Source organism: Scyliorhinus torazame, chromosome 24 (genome assembly GCF_047496885.1).
Source record: "Scyliorhinus torazame isolate Kashiwa2021f chromosome 24, sScyTor2.1, whole genome shotgun sequence".
Lineage (NCBI taxonomy): Eukaryota > Metazoa > Chordata > Chondrichthyes > Carcharhiniformes > Scyliorhinidae > Scyliorhinus > Scyliorhinus torazame.
Genome location: NC_092730.1, coordinates 53237360 through 53261554, shown reverse-complemented (window position 1 = coordinate 53261554; position 24195 = coordinate 53237360). Strand labels below are relative to the sequence as shown.

Here is a 24195-nt window from a genome sequence, read left to right as displayed (position 1 = left end):
TTTTGAAAATAAATTGTGTGCTTCTATGAAAAATGAAGTCAGTCAGTGAAATGGTAGTTTGCAGAAAGTGTGAGTTTGAGGGGCTGAGTGACAGTGTAATAACAAACAAGCTGCAGGCAATGACTGCAAATTGAATCTCTCATTGGGACAAACACACAGCTACAAAGGTGATTGGTTGAGCCCGAGGGCGCAGGGCCATTTGCAGACACACACACAGTCCCCCCAACACGGGCTCTGGAGGAGGTTTTGCTCCATTTGCGATGACAGTGAAATGGGGAATACTCCCATTGATTCTCAATGCGGAATTGCTGCGGGGATCTGCGCATGCCCGGCGTAACCGCTTGCCGCTCGTCATTCTGAGATTGGGAGCGCATGCGCAGCCCCTCCCCCACACACTCTCCATTTGGTCACTGAGTTGAATCGCTTTGTTGAAGCTGAGGGAAATGTCAATGTCAGGGCTCAGGTCAGCGAGGAAACAGCGTTCTCATTGCAGCAGCACCTCCATCTGGGAGTGTGAGCAAAGAGGCTCAGAGATCATTACTGACTCGGGGGGAGTTCAGGGAGAATCGGGGGCTGTTTGCAAGAGGCGCAGCGGAGCACGATCTTGTTCCGGGACTTGGAGTGAGCGGGGGGAAGGGAGAGCTCTTTCTGGGCCTGGCTTATTGTCTGATTCTGGGTTAGGATTTGGAGAGTATTTTCTTTCTTTTACTGATTATCAGTTGAAAGAATAGATTGATCTATCATTGGCCTCACCTGACCCTAACTTACATGAAATTTGTTTTCTTCTTCCTAGTTCAACAGATGAAATGATGAGTTCCACGATGATGATGATGATTCCTCAGCAACGTGAATGTGCAGCCGTCTCCTTCTAACTGACTGTAAGTACAATATTAATGCAGCATTGCAGAGACACAGACACAACATCAGCTCCACCGTCACTGAGCAGAAGCAGTCAGATTCGCAGAGACCTCAAGTCCCAGATGAACATGTCCAATCCAACAGTCCTCATTATCGAATTGAAGAAATTCAAGTAAATCTGGACTTCTGGAGAAAATGTAAATATTATTTACAGATACACGAGAAGACAGGTGGGATAATTTTCCACAATTCACCCCTACACTCATGGAATGTTGGATCAACTTTTGACAACAGCGTTTCATCTGTAAAGTAATAAGTATAGTATTAATTAGGCTATAGATTCAGCAATCAATGTGCAAGTATCCATTTGCACTTTTTTGTAACTTTCTTAGTTTAAAATATATCAGAAGCAAAGCACTTGAATAAGGCATTAACAGAAAAATTATACATTTAAATTGTTCTCCAAAGGGACACTTATCAAATTGTCAGGCCATCCTTTCATCTCACAAGTTGTGAACCTTTGGTACAAGTGAAAGGTCGGATAGTACAGCTGATTGAAAAGTGCTGAATTAATCATAATTAAATATAATTACCGAGCCACCTCCCAAAACTAAATATAAAATTCCCATCCAAATATCTCACACAATCTCAGATATAATGGTACAGTGTCATTCTCATGAAACAGACATGGAAATAGATCATTTAACATATCAATGTTATCACTAAAAGTAATAATGGAGGATCAATACTGAACAGAATGTTCACCCTTAACTCACAAAACAGGTATTGACAAGTACAGAAAACACAGTAAAATCTTGCACATCAGAGAGGTGGACAGACTGAGATTACCTGTCCTCTCGTGTATCTGTAAATAATATTACAGACGGAGATTAAACCCAGAATCCCATAACAGAGACAGACAGCTACAAATGCAAGCACAGAGACAGGAGTTAGAGAGTCAAATTAATTTCCCCCCTAACACTTGACCCATAACAGAGACAGACAGCTACCGTGAAAAACACACTCACACATTCAGACACCAACAACTGAGCAAGAAGCAGTAAAATATGCCATATATCATAAATCGACAGTGAGGGTAAAACACACACTCACGTTTTCTCATGCACATGCTCACTGACAAGTAACTCAGCAGCAAGCACTATATATGCAGTGTATATCACAGGGACTCACACCAATAACTGAGCATTAAGCAGTAAAATATGTCATATATCGCACACAGAAACAGAGAGGTTTATACACACTCACGCACACTGTCTCTCATACACACTCACAAATCAATAACTGAGCAGTAATCAAGAATATATTAATTGTATATCACAGAGAGACTGTGAGGATAATACACACTCACTCACACACTCTCACGCACACTCGCTCTCTCTCACGCACACCCGCTCTCTCTCACGCACACCCGCTCTCTCTCACGCACACCCGCTCTCTCTCACGCACACCCGCTCTCTCTCACGCACACCCGCTCTCTCTCACGCACACCCGCTCTCTCTCACGCACACCCGCTCTCTCTCACGCACACCCGCTCTCTCTCACGCACACCCGCTCTCTCTCACGCACACCCGCTCTCTCTCACGCACACCCGCTCTCTCTCACGCACGCCCGCTCTCTCTCACGCACGCCCGCTCTCTCTCTCATGCATACCCGCTCTCTCTCTCATGCACACCCGCTCTCTCACGCACACCCGCTCTCACACATGCACGCACGCCCGCTCTCCTCATGCACACACACCCACTCTCTCACGCACACCCGCTATCTCTCACGCACACCCGCTATCTCTCATGCACACCCGCTATCTCTCACGCACACCCGCTATCTCTCACGCACACCTGCTCGCTCTCACGCACACCCGCTCTCTCTCACGCACGCACACCCACTCACCTCATGCACACACACCCGCTCTCTCTCACGCACACCCACTCTCAAACATATCAGTAACTGAGCAGCAGACACTAATATATGCTATATCACAGAGACAGTGAGGAGAAAACTGACACCCACACACACATTTCTGCTCACACTCGCTCTGTCACACACTCTCGCACTCACACACACACTCATACACCATTAACTGAGCAGTAAGCAGTAAAATATATGTTATGTATCATAGAGTGACAGTGAGGGTAAAGCACACACTCATACACACACACACACACACTCTCACACACACCAGTAAGCATCATATATCACGGAGAAACAATGAGGGCAAATCACACCTTCACACTCTCATACAGGCACTATCTCTCACACACACTCATGCTCTCTCACACACACCAGTCACTGAGCAGTAAGCAGTTAAATATGCATTGTATGTCTCAGGGGGATAGTGAGGGTAAAACACACTCTCGCCACTCTCACATACTCACACACTCCAGTAACTGAGCAGTGAGCAGCAAAATATGTTGTGTATGATAGACAGACAGTGAGGATAAAACACACACTCGCACACTCTCCAACACCTGTTACTGAGCAGTAAAATATGTTATATATCACAGAGATGATGTGGAGATGCCACCGTTGGACTAGGGTGAGCACAGTAAGAAGTCTTACAACACCAGGTTAAAGTCCAAAAGGTTTGTTTCGAAGCACCACCTGTGGGACTTGAACCTGGTGTTGTTAGAACATAGAACAGTACAGCACAGAACAGGCCCTTCGGCCCTCGATGTTGTGCCGGGCTTTGTCCGAAACCAAGATCAAGCCATCCCACTGCCTGTCATTCTGGTGTGCTCCATGTGCCTATCCAATAACCGCTTGAAAGTTCCTAAATGTCCGACTCCACTATCACAGCAGGCAGTCCATTCCACACTCTAACCACTCTCTGAGTAAAGAAACTACCTCGGACATCCCTCCTCTATCTCCCACCCTGAGCCTTATAGATATGCCCCCTTGTAACAGCTGCATCCTCCCGAGGAAATAGTCTCTGAACGTCCACTCTATCTATCCCCCTCATCATCTTACAACCCTCTATTAAGTCGCCTCTCATCCTCCTTCGCTCCTATGAGAAAAGCTTTAGCTCAATCAACCTTTCCTCATAAACCTACCCTCCAATCCAGGCAGTATCCTGGTAAATATCCGCTGCACCCTTTCCAATTCTTCCACATCCTTCCTATAATGAGGTGACCAGAACTGCATACAATACTCTAAATGTGGTCTCATCAGGGTCCTGTACAGTTGCAGCATAACCGCACGGCTCTTAAACTCAAGCCCCCTGTTAATAAACACGAACACGCTATAGGTCTTCTTCACAGCTCTGTCCACTTGAGTGGCAACCTTCAGAGATCTGTGGACATGAACCCCAAGATCTCTCTGTTCCTCCACATTCCTCAGAACCCTGCCGTTGACCCTGTAATCCACATTCAAATTTGTCCGACCAAAATGAATCACCTCGCACTTATCAGGGGTTAAACTCCATCTGCCATTTTGCGGCCCAGCTCTGCATCTTATCAATGTCTCTTTGCAGCCTACAACAGCCCTCCACCTCATCCACTACTCCATCAATCTTGGTGTCATCAGCAAATTTACTGACCCACCCTTCAGCCCCCTCCTCCAAGTCATTTATAAAAATCACAAATAGCAGAGGACCCAGCACTGCTCCCTGTGGTACACGGCTGGTAACTGGTCTCCAGTCTGAAAATTTTCCACCCACCACCACCCTCTGTCTTCTATGTGATAGCCAGTTACTTATCGAATTGGCCAAATTTCCCTCGATCCCATACCTCCTTACTTTCTTCATGAGCTGACCATGGGGAACCTCATCAAAAACCTTACTGAAATCCATGTATAGTACATCAACTGCTCTACTTTCATCTGCACACTTAGCTCCTCAAAGAATTCAATCCAATTTGTGAGGCAGGACCCTTCACGAATCCTTGTTGACAATCCCGGATTAAGCTGCATCTTTCCACATGGTCATAAATCCTATCCCTCAGGACACTTTCCATGAACTTATCGACCACCGAGGGCAGTACGGTGGCACAGTGGTTAGCATTGCTGCCTACGCAGACACGGGGAGGATGTGCAGACTCTGCACAGACAGTGACCCAAGCCGGAATTGAACCTGGGACCCTGGAGCTGTGAAGCAATTGTGCTATCCACAATGCTACCGTGCTGCCCTTAAGAACAAATAAATCTACACTATATCATTCTACCGTAATCCATGTACCTATCCAATAGCTGCTTGAAGGTCCCTAATGTTTCCGACACAACTACTTCCACAGGCAGTGCATTCCATGCCCCCACTGCTCTCTGGGTAAAGAACCTACCTCTGACATCCCCCCTATATCTTCCACCATTCACCTTAAATTAATGTCCCCTTGTAATGGTTTGTTCCACCCGGGGAAAAAGTCTCTGACTGTCTACTCTATCTATTCCCCTGATCATCTTATAAACCTCTATCAATTCGCCCCTCATCCTTCTCCGTTCTAATGAGAAAAGGCCTAGCACCCTCAAACTTTCCTCGTAAGACCTACTCTCCATTCCAGGCAACATCCTGGTAAATCTCCTTTGCACCTTTTCCAAAGCTTCCACATCCTTCCTAAAATGAGGGGACCAGAACTGTACACAGTACTCCAAATGTGGCCTTACCAAAGTTTTGTACAGCTGCATCATCACCTCACGGCTCTTAAATTCAATCCCTCTGCTAATGAACGCGAGCACACCATCGGCCTTCTTCACAGCTCTATCCACTTGAGTGGCAACTTTCAAAGATGTATGAACATAGACCCCAAGATCTCTCTGCCCCTCCACATTGCCAAGAACTCTACCGTTAACCCTGTATTCCGCATTCATATTTGTTCTTCCAAAATGGATAACCTCACACTTTTCAGGGTTAAACTCCATCGGCCACTTCTCAGCCCAGCTCTGCATCCTATCTATGTCTCTTTGCAGCCGATAACAGCCCTCCTCACTATCCACAACTCCACCAATCTTCGTATCATCTGCAAATTTACTGACCCACCCTTCAACTCCCTCATCCAAGTCATTAATGAAAATCACAAACAGCAGAGGACCCAGAACTGATCCCTGCGGTACGCCACTGGTAACTGGGATACAGGCTGAATATTTGCCATCCACCACCACTCTCTGACTTCTATCGGTTAGTCAGTTCGTTATCCAACTGGCCAAATTTCCCACTATCCCATGCCTCCTTACTTTTTGCAGAAGCCTACCATGGGGAAGCTTATCAAATGCCTTACTAAAATCCATGTACACTACATCCACTACTTTACCTTCATCCACATGCTTGGTCACCTCCTCAAAGAATTCAATAAGACTTGTAAGGCAAGACCTACCCCTCACAAGTCCGTGCTGACTATCCCTAATCAAGCAGTGTCTTTCCAGATGCTCAGAAATCCTATCCTTCAGTACCTTTTCCATGACTTTGCCTACCACCGTAGTAAAGCTAACTGGCCTGTAATTCCCAGGGTTATCCCTATTCCCTTTTTTGAACAGGGGCACGACATTCGCTACTCTCCAATCCCCTGGTACCACCCCTGTTGACAGTGAGGATGAAAAGATCATTGCCAACGGCGCTGCAATTTCATCTCTTGCTTCCCATATATATCCCGTCAGGCCCGGGGGACTTGTCTATCCTCAAGTTTTTCAAAATGCCCAACACATCTTCCTTCCTAACAAGTATTTCCTTGAGCTTACCAGTCTGTTTCACACTGTCCCCTCCAACAATATGGCCCCTCTCATTTGTAAATACAGAAGAAAAGTACTCGTTCAAGACCTCTCCTATCTCTTCAGACTCAATACACAATCTCCCTTTACTGTCGTTGATCGGACCTACCCTCGCTCTAGTCATTCTCATATTTCTCACATATGTGTAAAAGGCCTTGGGGTTTTCCTTGATCTTACATGCCAAAGATTGTTCATGCCCTCTCTTAGCTCTCCTAATCCCTTTCTTCAGTTCCCTCCTGGCTATCTTGTATCCCTCCAACGCCTTCCCCTTGTTTCCTCAGCCTTACATAAGTCTCCCTTTTCCTCTTAACAAGACATTCAACCTCTCTTGTCAACCATGGTTCCCTCACTCGACCATCTCTTCCCTGTCTGACAGGGACATAAGTCCATAAGACATACGAGCGGAAGTAAGGTCATTCAGCCCATCGAGTCCACTCCACCATTCAATCATGGCTGATTTCAACTCCATTTACCCGCTCTCTCTCCATAGCCCTTAATTCCTTGAGAAATCAAGAATTTATCAACTTCTGTCTCAAAGGCACTCAACGTCCCGGCCTCCACCGCCCTCTGTGGCAATGAATTCCACAGACCCACCACTCTCTAGCTGAAGAAATTTCTCCTGATCTCTGTTCTAAAGTGACTCCCTTTTATTCTAAGGCTGTGCCCCCGGGTCCTAGTCTCCCCTGCTAATGGAAACAACTTCCCTACATCCACCCTATCTAAGCCATTCATTGTCTTGTAAGTTTCTATTAGATCTCCCCTCAACCTCCTAAACTCCAATGAATATAATCCCAGGATCCTCAGACGTTCATCGTATGTTAGGCCTATCATTCCTGGGATCATCCGTGTGAATCTCTGCTGGACCCGCTCCAGTGCCAGTATGTCCTTCCTGAGGTGTGGGGCCCAAAATTGCTCACAGTATTCTAAATAGGGCCTAACTAATGCTTTATAAAGCTTTCCCTGCTTTTATATTCCAAGCCTCTTGAGATGAATGACAACATTGCATTTGCTTTCTTAATTACGTACTCAACCTGCAAGTTTACCTTTAGAGAATCCTGGACTAGGACTCCCAAGTCACTTTGCACTTCAGCATCGTGAATTTTGTCACCGTTTAGAAAATAGTCCATGCCTCTATTCTTTTTTCCAAAATGCAAGACCTCGCACTTGCCACGTTGAATTTCATCAGCCGTTTCTTGGACCACTCTCCTAAACTGTCTAAATCTTTCTGCAGCCTCCCCACCTCCTCCATACTACCTGCCCCTCCACCTATCTTTGTATCATCAGCAAACTTAGCCAGAATGCCCTCAGTCCCGTCATCTAGATTGTTAATATATAAAGAGAACAGCTGTGGCCCCAACACTGAACCCTGCGGGACACCACTAGTCACCGGTTGCCATTCCGAAAAAGAAACTTTTATCCCAACTCTCTGCCTTCTGCCTGACAGCCAATCGTCAATCCATGTTAGTACCTTGCCTCGAATACCATGGGCCCTTATTTTACTCAGCAGTCTCCCATGAGGCACCTTATCAAAGGCCTTTTAGAAGTCAAGATAGATAACATCCATTGGCTCTCCTTGGTCTAACCTATTTGTTATCTCTTCAAAGAACTCTAACAGGTTTGTTAGGCACGACCTCCCCTTACTAAATCCATGCTGACTTGTCCTAATCCGACCCTGCACTTCCAAGAATTTAGAAATCTCATCCTTAACAATGGATACTAGAAACTGGCTAACAACCGAGGTTAGGCTAATTGGCCTATAAGTTTCTATCCTTTTCCTTGTTCCCTTCTTGAACAGGGGGGTTACAACAGCGATTTTCCAATCCTCTGGACTTTCCCTGACTCCAGTGACTTTTGAAAGATCATAACTAACGCCTCCACTATTTCTTCAGCTATCTCTCCTTTAGAACTCTAGGATGTAGCCCATCTGGGCCTGGAGATTTATCAATTTTTAGACCTCTTAGTTTCTCTAGCACTTTCTCCATTGTGATGGCTACCATATTCAACTCTGCCCCCTGACTCTCCGGAATTGTTGGGATATTACTCATGTCTTCTACTGTGAAGACTGACGCAAAGTACTTATTTAGTTCCTCAGCTATTTCCTTGTCTCCCATCACAAAATTATCAGCGTCATTTTGGAGTGGCCCAATGTCAACTTTTGCCTCCCGTTTGTTTTTAATGTATTTAAAGAAACTTTTACTATCATTCCTAATGTTACTGGCTAGCCTACCTCCATATTTGATTCTCTCTTTCCTTATTTCTCTCTTTGTTATCCTCTGTTTGTTTTTGTAGCCTTCCCAATCTTCTGACTTCCCACGACTCTGTGCCACATTATAGGCTTTCTCTTTTGCTTTGATGCATTCCCTAACTTCTTTTGTCAGCCATGGCTGCCTAACCCCCCCTCTGATAACCTTTCTTTTCTTTGTGATGAACCTCTGTACTGTGTCCTCAATTACTCCCAGAAACTCCTGCCATTGCTGTTCTACTGTCTTTCCCACTAGGCTCTGCTCCCAGTCGATTTTCGTCAGTTCCTCCTCATGCCCCTGTAGTTACCTTTATTTACCTGTAACACCTTTACATCTGATTCTACCTTCTTTCTTTCAAATTGCAGACTTAATTCTACCATGTTATGATCACTGCCTCCTAAGTGCCCCCTTACTTTAAGATCTTTAATCAAGTCTGGCTCATTACATAACGCTAAGCCCAGAATGGCCTGTTCCCTCGTGGGCTCCATCACAAGCTGTTCCAAAAAGCCCTCCTGTAAACATTCAATGAATTCCCTTTCCTTGGGTCCACTGGCAGCATTATTTACCCAGTCCACCTGCATATGGAAGTCCCCCATGATCACTGTGACCTTGCCTTTCTGACATGCACTTTCTATTTCGTGGTGCATTTTGTGCCCCCGGTCCTGACCACTGTTAGGAGGCCTGTACATAACTCCCATTATGGTTTTTTTGCCTTTGTGGTTCCTCAACTCTACCCACACAGACTCCACATCATCTGACCCTATGTCGTTTAGTGTGATTGATTTAATTTCATTCCTAATTAACAAGGCAACCCCGCCCCCTCTGCCCATCTCTCTGTCTTTTCAATAGGTTGTGAATCCCTGGATGTTTAAATGCCAGTCCTGAACCCCCTGCAACCATGTCTCTGTGATGCCTACCACATCATACCTGCCAGTCACAATCTGGGACACAAGCTCATCTACCTTGTTCCGTACACTGCGCGCATTTAAATATAGCACCTTTAATTATCTGACACATATCAAGGACACGTAGTACCTGTTCCTTGAACATGTTCCACATTTCACTTGTGTCCTACCCTGACAGCCTATGTTCCCAACTTATACACTTCAATTCTTGTCTGACAACATCGTATTTACCCTTCCCCCAATTGTAAAACTTGCCCTGTTGCACGCACCTATCCCTCATCATTACTAAAGTGAAAGTCACAGAATTGTGGTCACTATCTCCAAAATGCTCCCCCACTAACAGATCTATCACTTGCCCTGGTTCATTACCAAGTACTAAATCCAATATTGCCCCTCCTCTGGTCGGACAATCTACATACTGTGTTAGAAAAGCTTCCTGGACACACTGCACAAACACCACCCCATCCAAACTATTTGATCTAAAGAGTTTCCAATCAATGTTTGGGAAGTTAACGTCACCCATGACTACTACCCTGTGACTTCTGCACCTTTCCAAAATCTGTTCCTCCACATCTCTGATACTATTGCGTGGCCTATAGAAAACTCCTAACAAGGTGACTGCTCCTTTCCTATTTCTGACTTCAAAGTCGCCCATGACTACTACCCTATGACTTCTGCACCTTTCCAAAATCTGTTTCCCAATCTGTTCCTCCACATCTCTGCTACTATTGGGGGGCCTATAGAAAACTCCTAACAAGGTGACTGCTCCTTTCCTATTTCTGACTTCAACCCATACTACCTCAATAGGGTGATACTCCTCGAACTGCCTTTCTGCAGCTGTTATACTATCTCTAATTAATAATGCCACCCCCACCTCTTTTACCACCCTCCCTAATCTTATTGAAACATCTATAACCAGGGACCTCCAACAACCATTTCTGCCCCTCTTCTATCCAAGTTTCCGTGATGGCCACCACATCGTAGTCCCAAGTACCGATCCATGCCTTAAGTTCACCCACCTTATTCCTGATGCTTCTTGCGTTGAAGTATACACACTTCAACCCATCTCCGTGCCTGCAAATACTCTCCTTTGTCAGTGTTCCCTTCCCCACTGCCTCATTACATGCTTTGGCGTCCTGAATATCGGCTACCTTAGTTGCTGGACTACAAATCCGGTTCCCATTCCCCTGCCAAATTAGTTTAAACCCTCCCGAAGAGTACTAGCAAACCTCCCTCCCAGGATATTGGTGCCCCTCTGGTTCAGATGCAACCCGTCCTGCTTGTACAGGTCCCACCTTCCCCAGAATGCGCTCCAATTATCCAAATACCTGAAGCCCTCCCTCCTACACCATTCCTGCAGCCACGTGTTCAACTGCACTCTCTCCCTATTCCTAGCCTCGCTATCACGTGGCACCGGCAACAAACCAGAGATGACAACTCTGTCTGTCCTGGCTTTCAACTTCCAGCCTAACTCCCTAAACTTGTTTATTACCTCCACACCCCTTTTCCTACCTATGTCGTTGGTACCAATGTGCACCACGACTTCTGGCTGCTCCCCCTCCCCCTTAAGGATCCTGAAGACACGATCCGAGACATCCCTGGCCCTGGCAACCGGGAGGCAACATACCTTCCGGGAGTCTCGCTCGCGACCACAGAATCTCCTATCTATTCCCCTAACCATTGAATCTCCTACAACTATTGCTTTTCTATTCTCCCCCCTTCCCTTCTGAGCCCCAGAGCCAGACTCAGTGCCAGAGACCTGGCCGCTAGGGCCTTCCCCCGGTAGGTCATCCCCCCCAACAGCATCCAAAACGGTATACTTGTTTTGAAGGGGAACGGCCACGAGGGATCCCTGCACTGTCTGCCTGTTTGTTTTTTTCCCCCTGACTGTAACCCAGCTATTCTTGTCCTGTACCTTGGGTGTGGTTACCTCCCTGTAACTCTTCTCTATCACCCCCTCTGCCTCCCAGATGACTCAAAGTTCATCCAGCTTCAGCTCCAGTTCCCTAACACGGTCTTTGAGGAGCTGGAGTTGGGTGCACTTCCCGCAGGTATAGTCAGCGCGGACATCGGTGGTATCCCTCACCACCCACATCCTACAGGAGGAGCATGCTACTGGCCTAGCCTCCATCCCCTCTTACCTTACAGAATATAGCTGCCCTGTGGACCAAATGGATCTCCGCCCTCCGACTCTGCTCCCAGTCAGCTGCACTCTCTGTAAACTCCTGGCTCTCTTCTCACTCTTTGCGGAAATGTCGGAAACAAAATGAAAGGAGCACTTTACTCCCTCCTCACCTAACTCCCTCAGTCACCAAACTCTCACTATAGCACTCAAATGCACCAAATTCAGCACTCCCTCAGTCACCAAACTCTCACTATAGCACTCAAATGCACCAAATTCAGCACTCCCTCAGTCACCAAACTCTCACTATAGCACTCAAATGCACCAAATTCAGCACTCCCTCAGTCACCAAACTCTCACTATCGCACTCAAATGCACCAAATTCAGCACTCAGTGCAAACAAAGTCTGCACTGTAAGGCATCACTTTTATACTGTGAATCTAGCCTCTGAAAACTGGCCTAATCCAATTAACTAATTAACAAGCTCCAGCTGCAAGTGCCTACAAGTAGAAGCTTTGTTTAAAGCTGATTGAAAAGCGAAGTAAGACTAACCGGCCTATAATTACTCGGGTCATTCCTATTGCCTTGTTTGAACAGAGGAACAACATTCGCCACTTTCCAGTCCTCTGGCACTATCCCCGTGGACTGTGAGGACCCAAAGATCAAAGCCAAAGGCTCTGCAATCTCATCCCATGCCTCCCAAAGAAACCGAGGATATAACCCATCTGGCCCAGGGGACATGTCGCCCCTCAGATTTTTCAAAATTGCTCATAAATCTTCCCTCAGATCATCTACCTCCTCCAGCCTACCCGCCTGTCTCACACACACATCCTCAAAAACATAGCCCCTCTCCTCGGTGAACACTGAAGAAAAGTATTAATTCAACGCCTCTCATAGAATTTACAGTGCAGAAGGAGGCCATTCGGCCCATCGAGTCCGCACCAGCTCTTGGAAAGGGCACCCCATCCAATGTCAACACCTCCATCCTATCCCCATAACCCAGTAACCCCACCCAACACTAAGGGCAATTTTGGACATGAAGGGCAATTTATTATGGCCAATCCACCTAACCTGCACATCTTTGGACTGTGGGAGGAAACCGCAGCACCCGGAGGAAACCCACGCGCACACGGGGAGGATGTGCAGACTCCGCACAGACAGTGACCCAAGCCGGAATCGAACCTGGGACCCTGGAGCTGTGAAGCAATTGTGCTACCCACAATGCTACCGTGCGGCCCTCTCCTATCTCTTATGACGCCACGCAGAAGGTCCCACTACTGTCCTTGACCGGCCCTAACCTGACCCTGGTCATTCTTTTATTTCTCACATAAGAGTAAAAAGCCTTGGGGTTTTCCTTGATCCGACCTGCCAAGGACTTCTCATGCCCCCTCCTAGCTCTCCTAAGCCCTTTTTTAAGCTCATTCCTTGCTACTTTCTAACCCTCAAGCTACCCTACTGAACCTTGTTTTCTCATCCTTACATACGCTTCCTTTTTCCTCTTGACAAGACATTCAACCTCTTTTGTGAACCATGGTCCCCTCTCACGGGCATTTGCTCCCTGCCAGACAGGGACATACCTATCAAGGACACACAGTATTTGTTCCTTGACCAAGCTCCACTTTTCATTTGTGCTTTTCCCTGACAGTTTCTGTTCCCATCTTATGCTTCCTAATTCTTGCCTAATCGCATCATCATTACCCCTCCCACAATTATTTTTTAAAAATAAAAGATTTTGTTAAAGGTTTTCATAAAATATCAATAACAAAATGAAAAAGAAACCCAACAGGGTTAAGTACAAGACACAGTCCAGAAAAACAACCCTCCATATCCCCCTCCCGCCCTGTACATAAATAATAAATTAACATTGACACCCTGACTTAATACAACAAGTATATACAACCCCTCAGACCCTCCAGTGTAAATAACAAAAACAAAAAATAAAGTGACCCCCTCCCCCCCAGCGAGTTGCTGCTGCCATTGACCAATGTCTACCGCTCTGCCAGGAAGTCTAAGAACGGTTGCCACTGCCTAAAGTACCCTTGTACCGACCCTCTCAAGGCGAATTTCACCCTCGACACCGTCCTCGCTACGCCCTTCCAAAATTCCTCCAGCACTGGGCAATGCCAGAACATATGGGTGTGGTTTGCTGGGCTCCCTGAGCACCTAACACGCCTGTCCTCCCCCCAAAAAAACTGACTCATCCTTGTCCCGGTGTGTGTGCCCTGTGCAGCACCTTAAACTGTATGAGACTGAGCCTCGTGCACGATGAGGAACAGTTCACCCTCCCCAGGGCGTCTGCCCACATCCCTGCCTCAATTTCCTCTCCCAACTCCTCCTCCCACTTACCTATTACCTCCACCACCGAGGCCTCCTCCTCCTCCTGCATCACCTGGTAAGTTTCCGAGATCTTCCCCACTCCCCCCCACACCCCGAGAGCACCCTGTCCTGTACTGTGTGTGGCCGTAGCTGCGGGAATTCCACCACCTGCCGTCTGGCAAACACCCTTACCTGTAAGTACCTGAAGGTGTTCCCCGGGGAGAGCCCGTACTTCTCCTCCAGCTCACCCAGGCTCGCGAACTTCCCGCCCACAAAACAGGTCCCCCAACTTTCGTATCTCTGCCCTGTGCCACCCCGCAAACCCTCCACCTGTTCTTCCTGGGGCGAACCAGTGGTTCCCCCGTAATGGGGTCCCCGCCAAGGCCCCCACTTTCCCCCTGTGCTGCCTCCACTGCCCCCAAATTTTGAGGGCAGCCACCACCACCGGGCTTGTGGTATACCTCCTTGGAGGGAGCGGCAGCGGTGCCGTTGCCAGCGCCCCCAGACTAGTACCCACACAAGGTGCCGTCTCCAGCCTCTTCCATGTGGCCCCCTCCATCACCCACTTGTGCACCATTGTCGCATTGGCGGCCCAGTGGTATCCACAGAGGTTGGGCAGCGCCAGTGCCCCCTATCTCTACTCCGCTCCAGGAACACCCTTCTCACCCTCGGAGTCTCTCGCGCCCACACAAACCCCATTATACTCCTGTTAACCCGCCTGAAAAAAACCTTTGGGATAAACACGGGGAGGCACTGGAACAGGAACGAAAATCTTGGGAGCACCATCATTTTGATTGACTGCACCCTACCCGCCAAGGACAGCGGCAACGTGTCCCACCTCTTGAACTCCTCCTCCATTTGCTCTACCAGCCTTGTAAAGTTAAGCCTATGCAGGGCCCCCCAGCTCCTGGCCACCTGGACTCCCAGATACCTGAAGCTCCTCTCCGCCTTTTTTAGTGGGAGCTCGCCAATCCCCCTCTCCTGGTCCCCTGGATGAAGTACGAACAGCTCGCTCTTCCCCATGTTGAGGTTGTACCCCGAAGAGTCCCTGAATTCCCTAAGAATCCTCATTACCTCCGGCATTCCTCCCACCGGGTCCACCACATACAGCAGCAGGTCGTCTGCATAAAGTGACACCCTATGCTCCTCCCCACCCCGCACCAACTCCCTCCAGTTCCTTGACTCCTTCAGTGCCAAAGCCAGGGGTTCAATCGCCAGTGCGAAGAGCAGGGGGGATAGGGGACACCCCTGTCTCGTCCCTCGGTGCAACTGAAAGTACTCGGACCTCTTCCTGTTTGTGGCCACACTCGCCATCAGGACCTCATACAACAGCCTAACCCACCTGACAACCCCCTCACCAAACCCGAACCTCTTCAGCACCTCCCACAGTTACCCCCACTCTACCCTATCGAAGGCTTTCTCAGCATCCATCGCGACCACTATCTCCGCCTCCCCCTCCCTGGCAGGCATCATGATAACGTTCAAAAGCCTCCGCACACTCGCGTTCAACTGTCTCCCCTTCACAAACCCCGTCTGGTCTTCATGGATTATCTGCGGCACACAATCCTCAATCCTCGTGGCTAAGACCTTCGCCAGCACCTTGGCATCTACATTTAGAAAGGAAATCGGTCTGTAAGACCCACACTGCAGGGGATCCTTGTCCCGCTTCAGGATCAAGGAGATCAGTGCCCGGGACATCGTAGGGGGCAAGGCCCCCCCCCTCCTTTGCCTCATTGAAGGTCCTAACTAACAGCGGGCCCAACAGGTCCATCTATTTTTTATAGAATTGGACCGGGAAACCATCCGGCCCCGGTGCCTACCCCGCCTGCATGCTTCCTATCCCTTTGATCAGCTCCTCCAGCCCAATTGGGGCCCCCAATCCCACCACCAGTCCCTCTTCCACCTTTGGAAACCTCAATTAGTCCAGGAAGCGGCCCATCCCTCCCTCCTCCCGTGGGGGCTCGGATTGGTACAATTCCTCGTAGAAGTCCCTGAAGACCCCCAGTGATGCCAGCTCCACTCCACACCCCCCCACCGGACCTTAACTTCCCCGATCTCCCTCGCTGCATCCCGCTTATGAAGCTGATGCGCCAGCATCCGTCTTGTCTTTTCCCCATACTCGTAAATCGCCCCCTGGGCCTTCCTCCACGGCACCTCCGCCTTCCTGGTGGTCACCAGGTCGAATTCGGCCTGGAGGCTGCGCCTCTTCCTCAACAATCCTTCCTCGGGCTCCTCCGCATACCTCCTGTCTACCCTCACCATCTCCCAAACCAGCCTCTCCCCCCACTCCCTCTGCTCCTTGTGGGCCCTAATGGAGTTCAGCTCTCCCCTCACCACCGCCTTCAGTGCCTCCCATACCATCCCCACTCGGACCTCCCCGTTGGCGTTGGTCTCCAGGTACCTCTCTATACTTCCTCGGACCCGCTCGCTCACCTCCTCGTCCGCCAACAGCCCCACCTCCAAGCGCCACAGCGGGCGCTGGTCCCTCTCCTCCCCCATCTCCAAGTCCACCCAATGCGGGGCGTGGTCCGAAATGGCTATTGCCGAATACTGAGTATCCTCTACTCTCGCTATCAACGCCCTACTCAAGGTGAAAAAGTCGATTTGGGAATAACCCTTATGGACATGTGAGAAGAATGAAAATTCCCTAGCCCCCGGCCTTGCAAATCCCCAAGGGTCCACCCCTCCCATCTGGTCCATAAACCCCCCTCAGCACTCTAGCCGCCGCCGGCTTCCTACCCGTCCTAGACCTGGAGCGATCCAGTGCCGGGTCCAGCACCGTGTTAAAGTCTCCCCCATTATCAGGCCCCCCACTTCCAAGTCTGGGATCCGACCCAACATACGCCGCATAAAACCCGCCATTATCTGCCACAATGCTCGACGTCTCAAATGACACCTTCTTTCCCACCAAGATCACCACCCCTCGATTTTTGGCATCCAGCCCCGAGTGAAACACCTGACCTACCCACCCTTTCCTCAATCTTACTTGGTCTGCCACCTTCAGGTGTGTCTCCTGAAGCATAACCACATCCGCCTTGAGCCCCTTCAGGTGAGCGAACACGCGGGCCCGCTTAACCGGCCCATTCAGTCCCCTTACATTCCAGGTTATCAGCCGGATCAGGGAGCTACCCGCCTCCCCCGCCGACTAGCCATGACCCCCTCCTCGGCCAGCCACGCGCCCGCACCCCACACCCGGCCCGTTCCCCACAGCGGCATACCCCCGCCTCGACCCCCCCCCCCCCCCCCCCACTCGCTCCAGCTCCTCCTTGACCATAGCAGCAGCAACTCGATTCCCCCACGCCCAACCCCCCACACCCCCCGGCTAGGACCCATCCTAGCCGATTTACTCCCCCCATTGCACTTCCGCAAGTCATCTGACGCCTGCTGATCCCGGCCATTCCCGCCTCTCCTTCGACTCCTCCCATTGTGTGGCACACCCTCCTCTCCCGTCCCCATCCATAGGCTCTCCCCCTCCCCCTTCTGTTCTAAGCGTGGGAAACAACCCTCGCTTCCCTGCCCCGGCCCCGCCCCCTCCAGTCTTCAGCATGGGAAAAAGCCCGCGCTTTCCACCTACCAGGCCCCGCCACCTCTGACGCAGCTCCTTTTACAGGCCCTGTCCCCTCACCCCTGACTCGGGCCTCCCCCTCCCCCGCAAGGCCCCATCTCACCTTCAAGAGCCCCCCCCGACCAACCCAACCAAAACAGTGCCCAACCCGCCCCAGCCACCTTCTCCGACCCAAAAGAGAAAAAACACAAAGAAAAAGAAACCCGGAGCAATACAAAAGCCCCCCCCCTCAAAACAAAAATAAACATAGCATATCAACCATAGTCCCCAATCGCCCATCCCGACACTCAATCTGTGTCCAACATCTCGGCCTGAACAAAGGCCCACACCTCCTCCGGAGACTCAATGGGGCTGTTTAGCACAGGGCTAAATCGCTGGCTTTGAAAGCAGACCAAGGCAGGCCAGCAGCACGGTTCGATTCCAGTAACAGCCTCCCCAAACAGGCGCAGGAATGTAGCGGCTAGAGGCTTTTCACAGTAACTTCTTTGAAGCCTACTTGTGACAATAAGCGATTTTCATTTCATTTCATTTCAAGTAGTGGTGCCGGTCCTTGTAGGTAACCCACAGTCGCTCCGGCTGTAACATGCCAAACTTCACCCCCTTCCTGTGCAGCACCGCCTTCGCTCGATTCTACCCGGCCCTCTTCTTCGCCACCTCCGCACTCCAGTCCTGATATATCCGAACCTCCGCGTTCTCCCACCTGCTGCTCCTCTCCTTCTTGGCCCACCTGAACACACACTCCCGATCGACGAACCGATGGAACCGCACCAGCACCGCCCGCGGAGGCTCGTTAGCCTTGGGCCTCCTCGCCAGTACTCTATGGGCCCCTTCCAGCTCCAGGGGCCCCTGGAAGGACCCCGCTCCCATCAGCGAGTTCAACATGGTGACCACATAGGCCCCCATGTCCGTCCCCTCCGGGAGGCCCAGAATCCGCAGATTGGGGGCCCTGAAAAGAACCCAAAAGTCCGTTTTTGCGGGAGCCGCCGAATGTGCGACTTAGCTCCACATAGCCGCAACCGGAAGGTCCCCCCTCCCCCAATTATAAACCTTGCCCTGCCGTATGGCCCTATCCCTCTCCAGCAAGACTTCTTGCTGATTTCGCAGAGGGACAGTAAGGGTACAAAACACGCTCACACGCACTCTCCCCACACACACACTCTCTCTCACACACACACACCAGTTACTGAGCAGTAAGCAGCGAAATATGTTATTTCCGATAGACAGACAGTGAGGATAAAACACTCTCACACACCTGTGACTGAGCAGTAAAATATGTTATATATCACAGAGAGACAATGAAGGTAAAACACACACTCACTCCCCACACACACACTCATGCTGACTATTTCTCACACTCCCTCACACAGACTGACACACTCACTTGCACACGCTCCCTCACACACTCGCACTCTTTCATATTCACACACCTGATACTCTCACTCTCTGACACAACAGTTCCTGAGTAATTAGCAGTAAAATATGCATCATCTATCATAGAGAGACAATGATGGTAAAACACATGCTCACACTCTCTCACACACACCAGTAACTGGGCAGGAACAGTAAAATATGTGTAATATATCAAAGAGAGATAAAGAGGGTAAAATGCAAACATGCTCACACACACACACGCCCCCACACACACACACGCCCCCACACACACACACGCCCCCCCCACACACACACGCCCCCACACACGCCTCCCCACACGCCCCCACACATACACGCCCCCACACATACACGCCCCCACACACACACACGCCCCCACACACACGCCCGCCCCCACACACACGCCCGCCCCCACACACACGCCCGCCCCCACACACACGCCCGCCCCCCCACACACGCCCGCCCCCCCACACACGCCCGCCCCCCCACACACGCCCGCCCCCCCACACACGCCCGCCCCCCCACACACGCCCGCCCCCCCACACACGCCCGCCCCCCCACACACGCCCGCCCCCCCACACACGCCCGCCCCCCCACACACGCCCGCCCCCCCACACACGCCCGCCCCCCCACACACGCCCGCCCCCCCACACACGCCCGCCCCCCCACACACGCCCGCCCCCCCACACACGCCCGCCCCCCCACACACGCCCGCCCCCCCACACACGCCCGCCCCCCCACACACGCCCGCCCCCCCACACACGCCCGCCCCCCCACACACGCCCGCCCCCCCACACACGCCCGCCCCCCCACACACGCCCGCCCCCCCACACACGCCCGCCCCCCCACACACGCCCGCCCCCCCACACACGCCCGCCCCCCCACACACGCCCGCCCCCCCACACACGCCCGCCCCCCCACACACGCCCGCCCCCCCCACACACGCCCGCCCCCCCCACACACGCCCGCCCCCCCCCCCCACACACGCCCGCCCCCCCCCACACACGCCCGCCCCCCCCCCACACACGCCCCCCCACACACGCCCGCCCCCCCCACACACGCCCGCCCCCACACACGCCCGCCCCCACACACACGCCCGCCCCCACACACACGCCCGCCCCCACACACACGCCCGCCCCCACACACACGCCCGCCCCCACACACACGCCCGCCCCCACACACACGCCCGCCCCCACACACACGCCCGCCCCCACACACACGCCCGCCCCCACACACACGCCCGCCCCCACACACACGCCCGCCCCCACACACACGCCCGCCCCCACACACACGCCCGCCCCCACACACACGCCCGCCCCCACACACACGCCCGCCCCCACACACACGCCCGCCCCCACACACACGCCCGCCCCCACACACACGCCCGCCCCCACACACACGCCCGCCCCCACACACACGCCCGCCCCCCCCACACACGCCCGCCCCCCCCACACACGCCCGCCCCCCCCACACACGCCCGCCCCCCCCACACACGCCCGCCCCCCCCACACACGCCCGCCCCCCCCACACACGCCCGCCCCCCCCACACACGCCCGCCCCCCCCACACACGCCCGCCCCCCCCACACACGCCCGCCCCCCCCACACACGCCCGCCCCCCCCACACACGCCCGCCCCCCCCACACACGCCCGCCCCCCCCACACACGCCCGCCCCCCCCACACACGCCCGCCCCCCCCACACACGCCCGCCCCCCCCACACACGCCCGCCCCCCCCACACACGCCCGCCCCCCCCACACACGCCCGCCCCCCCCACACACGCCCGCCCCCCCCACACACGCCCGCCCCCCCCACACACGCCCGCCCCCCCCACACACGCCCGCCCCCCCCACACACGCCCGCCCCCCCCACACACGCCCGCCCCCCCCACACACGCCCGCCCCCCCCACACACGCCCGCCCCCCCCACACACGCCCGCCCCCCCCACACACGCCCCCCCCACACACGCCCCCCACACACACGCCCCCCCACACACACGCCCCCCCACACACGCGCGCCCCCCCCCACACGCGCGCGCGCGCGCCCCCCCCCACACGCGCGCGCGCCCCCCCCACACGCGCGCACACCCACGCGCGCGCCCCCACGCCCCCCCCACACGCGCGCGCTCCTCCACACGCGCACGCTCCCCCCACGCGCGCGCTCCCCCACACGCGCGCGCACGCCCCCCCCCTCCCCACCCCACACGCGCGCGCTCCCCCACGCGCGCGCTCCCCCACACGCGCGCTCCCCCACACGCGCGCTCCCCCACACGCGCGCCCCCCCACACACGCGCACCCCAACACGCGCGCGCGCGCTCCCCCACACGCGCCCCCCCACACACACGCGCGCCCCCCCACACACACCCCCCCCACACACACGCGCGCCCCCCCCACACACACACGCGCGCCCCCCCCACACACACACGCACGCCCCCACACACACACACGCACGCCCCCACAAACACAAGCGCCCCCACACACACACGCGCCCCCACACACACACGCGCCCCCACACACACGCGCGCCCCCACACACACACGCGCCCCCACACACACACGCGCCCCCACACACACACGCGCCCCCACACACACACGCGCCCCCACACACACACGCGCCCCCACACACACACGCGCCCCCACACACACGCCCGCCCCCACACACACACGCGCCCCCCCCACACACACACACGCATGCCCCCACACACACGCGCGCCCCCACACACACGCGCGCCCCCACACACACGCGCGCCCCCACACACGCGCGCCCCCACACACACACACGCACCCCCACACACACACGCGCCCCCACACACACACACGCGCCCCCACACACACACACGCGCACTCGCGCACGCGCGCTCGCCCTCACGCACGCGCGCTCGCCCTCGCGCACGCGCGCTCGCCCTCGCGCACGCGCGCTCGCCCTCACGCACGCGCGCTCGCCCTCACGCACGCGCGCTCGCCCTCATGCACGCGCGCTCGCCCTCTCACACATGCCCTCTCTCTCACACACATTCTCTCACGCACACTCACACCAGGACCTGCGCAGTAAGCAGTAAAATATGTGTTCTGTATCAAAGAGAGACAGTGAGGGTAATACACACTTTCACACACATTAATACGGTCACTCACACACACTCACTCATCAATAACTGATCAGTAAGCAGTAAAATACGTGTTATATATCACAGAGTGACATTGAAAATAAAACACACGCACACACACTCACATTCTCTCACTCTGACACACCAGTAACTGAGCAGGAAGCAGTAAAATATGCATTATATATCACAGAGACATTGAGGATAAAACTCACACACACTAACTTAGCAGTAAACAGTAAGTATGCGTTCTATATCACAGCGAGATTGGGAGTCTGACGAACAAGGCAGATGAAGTGAGAACATGGGGTTATGATGTATTTGCTGTCACTGAATCACGGTTGGGAGAAGGGAAGGATTAGAAGCTCAATATTCCAGGATACAGGATCTCCAGCAGAGATAGGGCAGGAGGTAAAAGAAGAGGCACTGTCACAATTTTGATCAGAGAATGAATTACAGCAGTAAGGAGAGATGACATCTTAGAAAGCTCTTCAACTGGATTGGATTTTGTTCATTGTCACGTGGACCGAGGTACAGTGAAAAATATTTTTCTGCGAGCAGCTCAACATATCATCAAGTACATGAAAAGAAAAGGAAATAAAAGGAAATACATAATAGGGCAACACAAGGTACACAATTTAACTACATAGACACCGGCATCGGGTGAAGCATACAGGGTGTAGTGTTCATGAGGTCAGTCCATAAGAGGGTCGTTTAGGAGTCTGGTAACAGTGGGGAAGAAGCTGTTTTTGAGTTTGTTTGTGCGTGTTCCCAGACTTTTGTATCTGCTGCCCGATGGAAGAAGTTGGAAGAGTGAGTAAGCCGGGTGGGAGGGGTCTTTGATTGTGCTTGCTGCTTTCCCCAGGCACCGGGAGTTGTAGATGGAGTGAATGGATGGGAGGCAGGTTCGTGTGATGGACTGGGCTGTGTTCACGACTCTCTGAAGTGTCTTGCGGTTTTGGGCCGAGGGGTTGCCATACCAGGCCGTGATGCAGCAGCTAGGATGCTTTCTATGGTGCATCTGTAAAAGTTGGTAAGAGTTAATGTGGACATGCCGAATTTCCTTAGTTTGCTGAGGAAATAAAGGCCCTGTTGAGATTTCTTGGTGGTAGCGTCGATGTGGGTGGACCAGGACAGATTTTTGGAGATGTGAACCATGAGGAATTTGAAACTGCTAACAATCTCCACCTCGGCCTCATCGATGCTGACAGTGGTGTGTCCAGTTCTTAGCTTTCTGAAGTCAATGACCGGCTCTTTAGATTTGCTGGCATTGAGGGAGAGGTTGTTGTCGCTGCACCACTCCACTAGGTTCTCGATCTCCTTCCTGTATTCTGACTCGTCATTATTCGCGATCCGGCCCACTATGATCGTATCGTCAGCAAACTTGTAGATGGGGTTGGAACAAAATTTTGCCAGGCAGTCGTGTGTGTACAGGGAGGATAGTAAGGGGCTAAGTAGGCAGCCTTGCGGTGCCCAGATATTAGAACTATACTGAAGACAAATGGGTAGAACTTAAAAACCAAAAAGGAGCAATCACATTGCTGGAGTGTTCCATTGGCCCCCTAACCATCTGAGAAAAATAGAAGAGTGAATATGGAGGCAAATTACAGAGAAGTGGAAAAGTAATAGGGTTGTGATAGTGGGAACAGTGGGGGATCGCAACTTCCTCAATATGAACTGGGGTAGTCATAGTGTGAACGGTTTAGAGGGAGCGTAATTCTTAAAATGCACCCATGAGAACGTTTTAAGCCAGTACGTAGAGGGACAGACAAGAGAGGAGCGGTCTTGGGCTTCACTTTCAGTAACGAAGCTGGACAAGTGGTTGAAGTATCGTTGGGGGAGCATTTTGCAGACAGTGATCATAACTTCATTAAATTCAAGATAGTTCTGGAAAAGGAGATGGATGGACCTGAGATCAAAGTTCACAAATGGAGGAAGGCTGATTTTAATAAGATCAGATATGATTTGGCCAGAGTTGATAGGGAGCAGAC

General features: G+C 52.5%; 1 protein-coding gene across 3 annotated transcripts in view; it reads left to right on the top strand.

The window, feature by feature from the left end:
• The first annotated feature begins 803 nt into the window (after nucleotides 1–803).
• The window catches only part of LOC140400066 (histone H2B-like), an 81856-nt gene continuing 58464 nt past the window's right edge, over nucleotides 804–24195 (top strand). For all 3 annotated transcript variants that reach the window (XR_011938030.1, XR_011938029.1, XR_011938028.1), the window contains exon 1: nucleotides 804–878. The gene's annotated coding sequence lies outside the window, so the exon portion shown is untranslated. The remainder of the gene's footprint in view (nucleotides 879–24195) is intronic.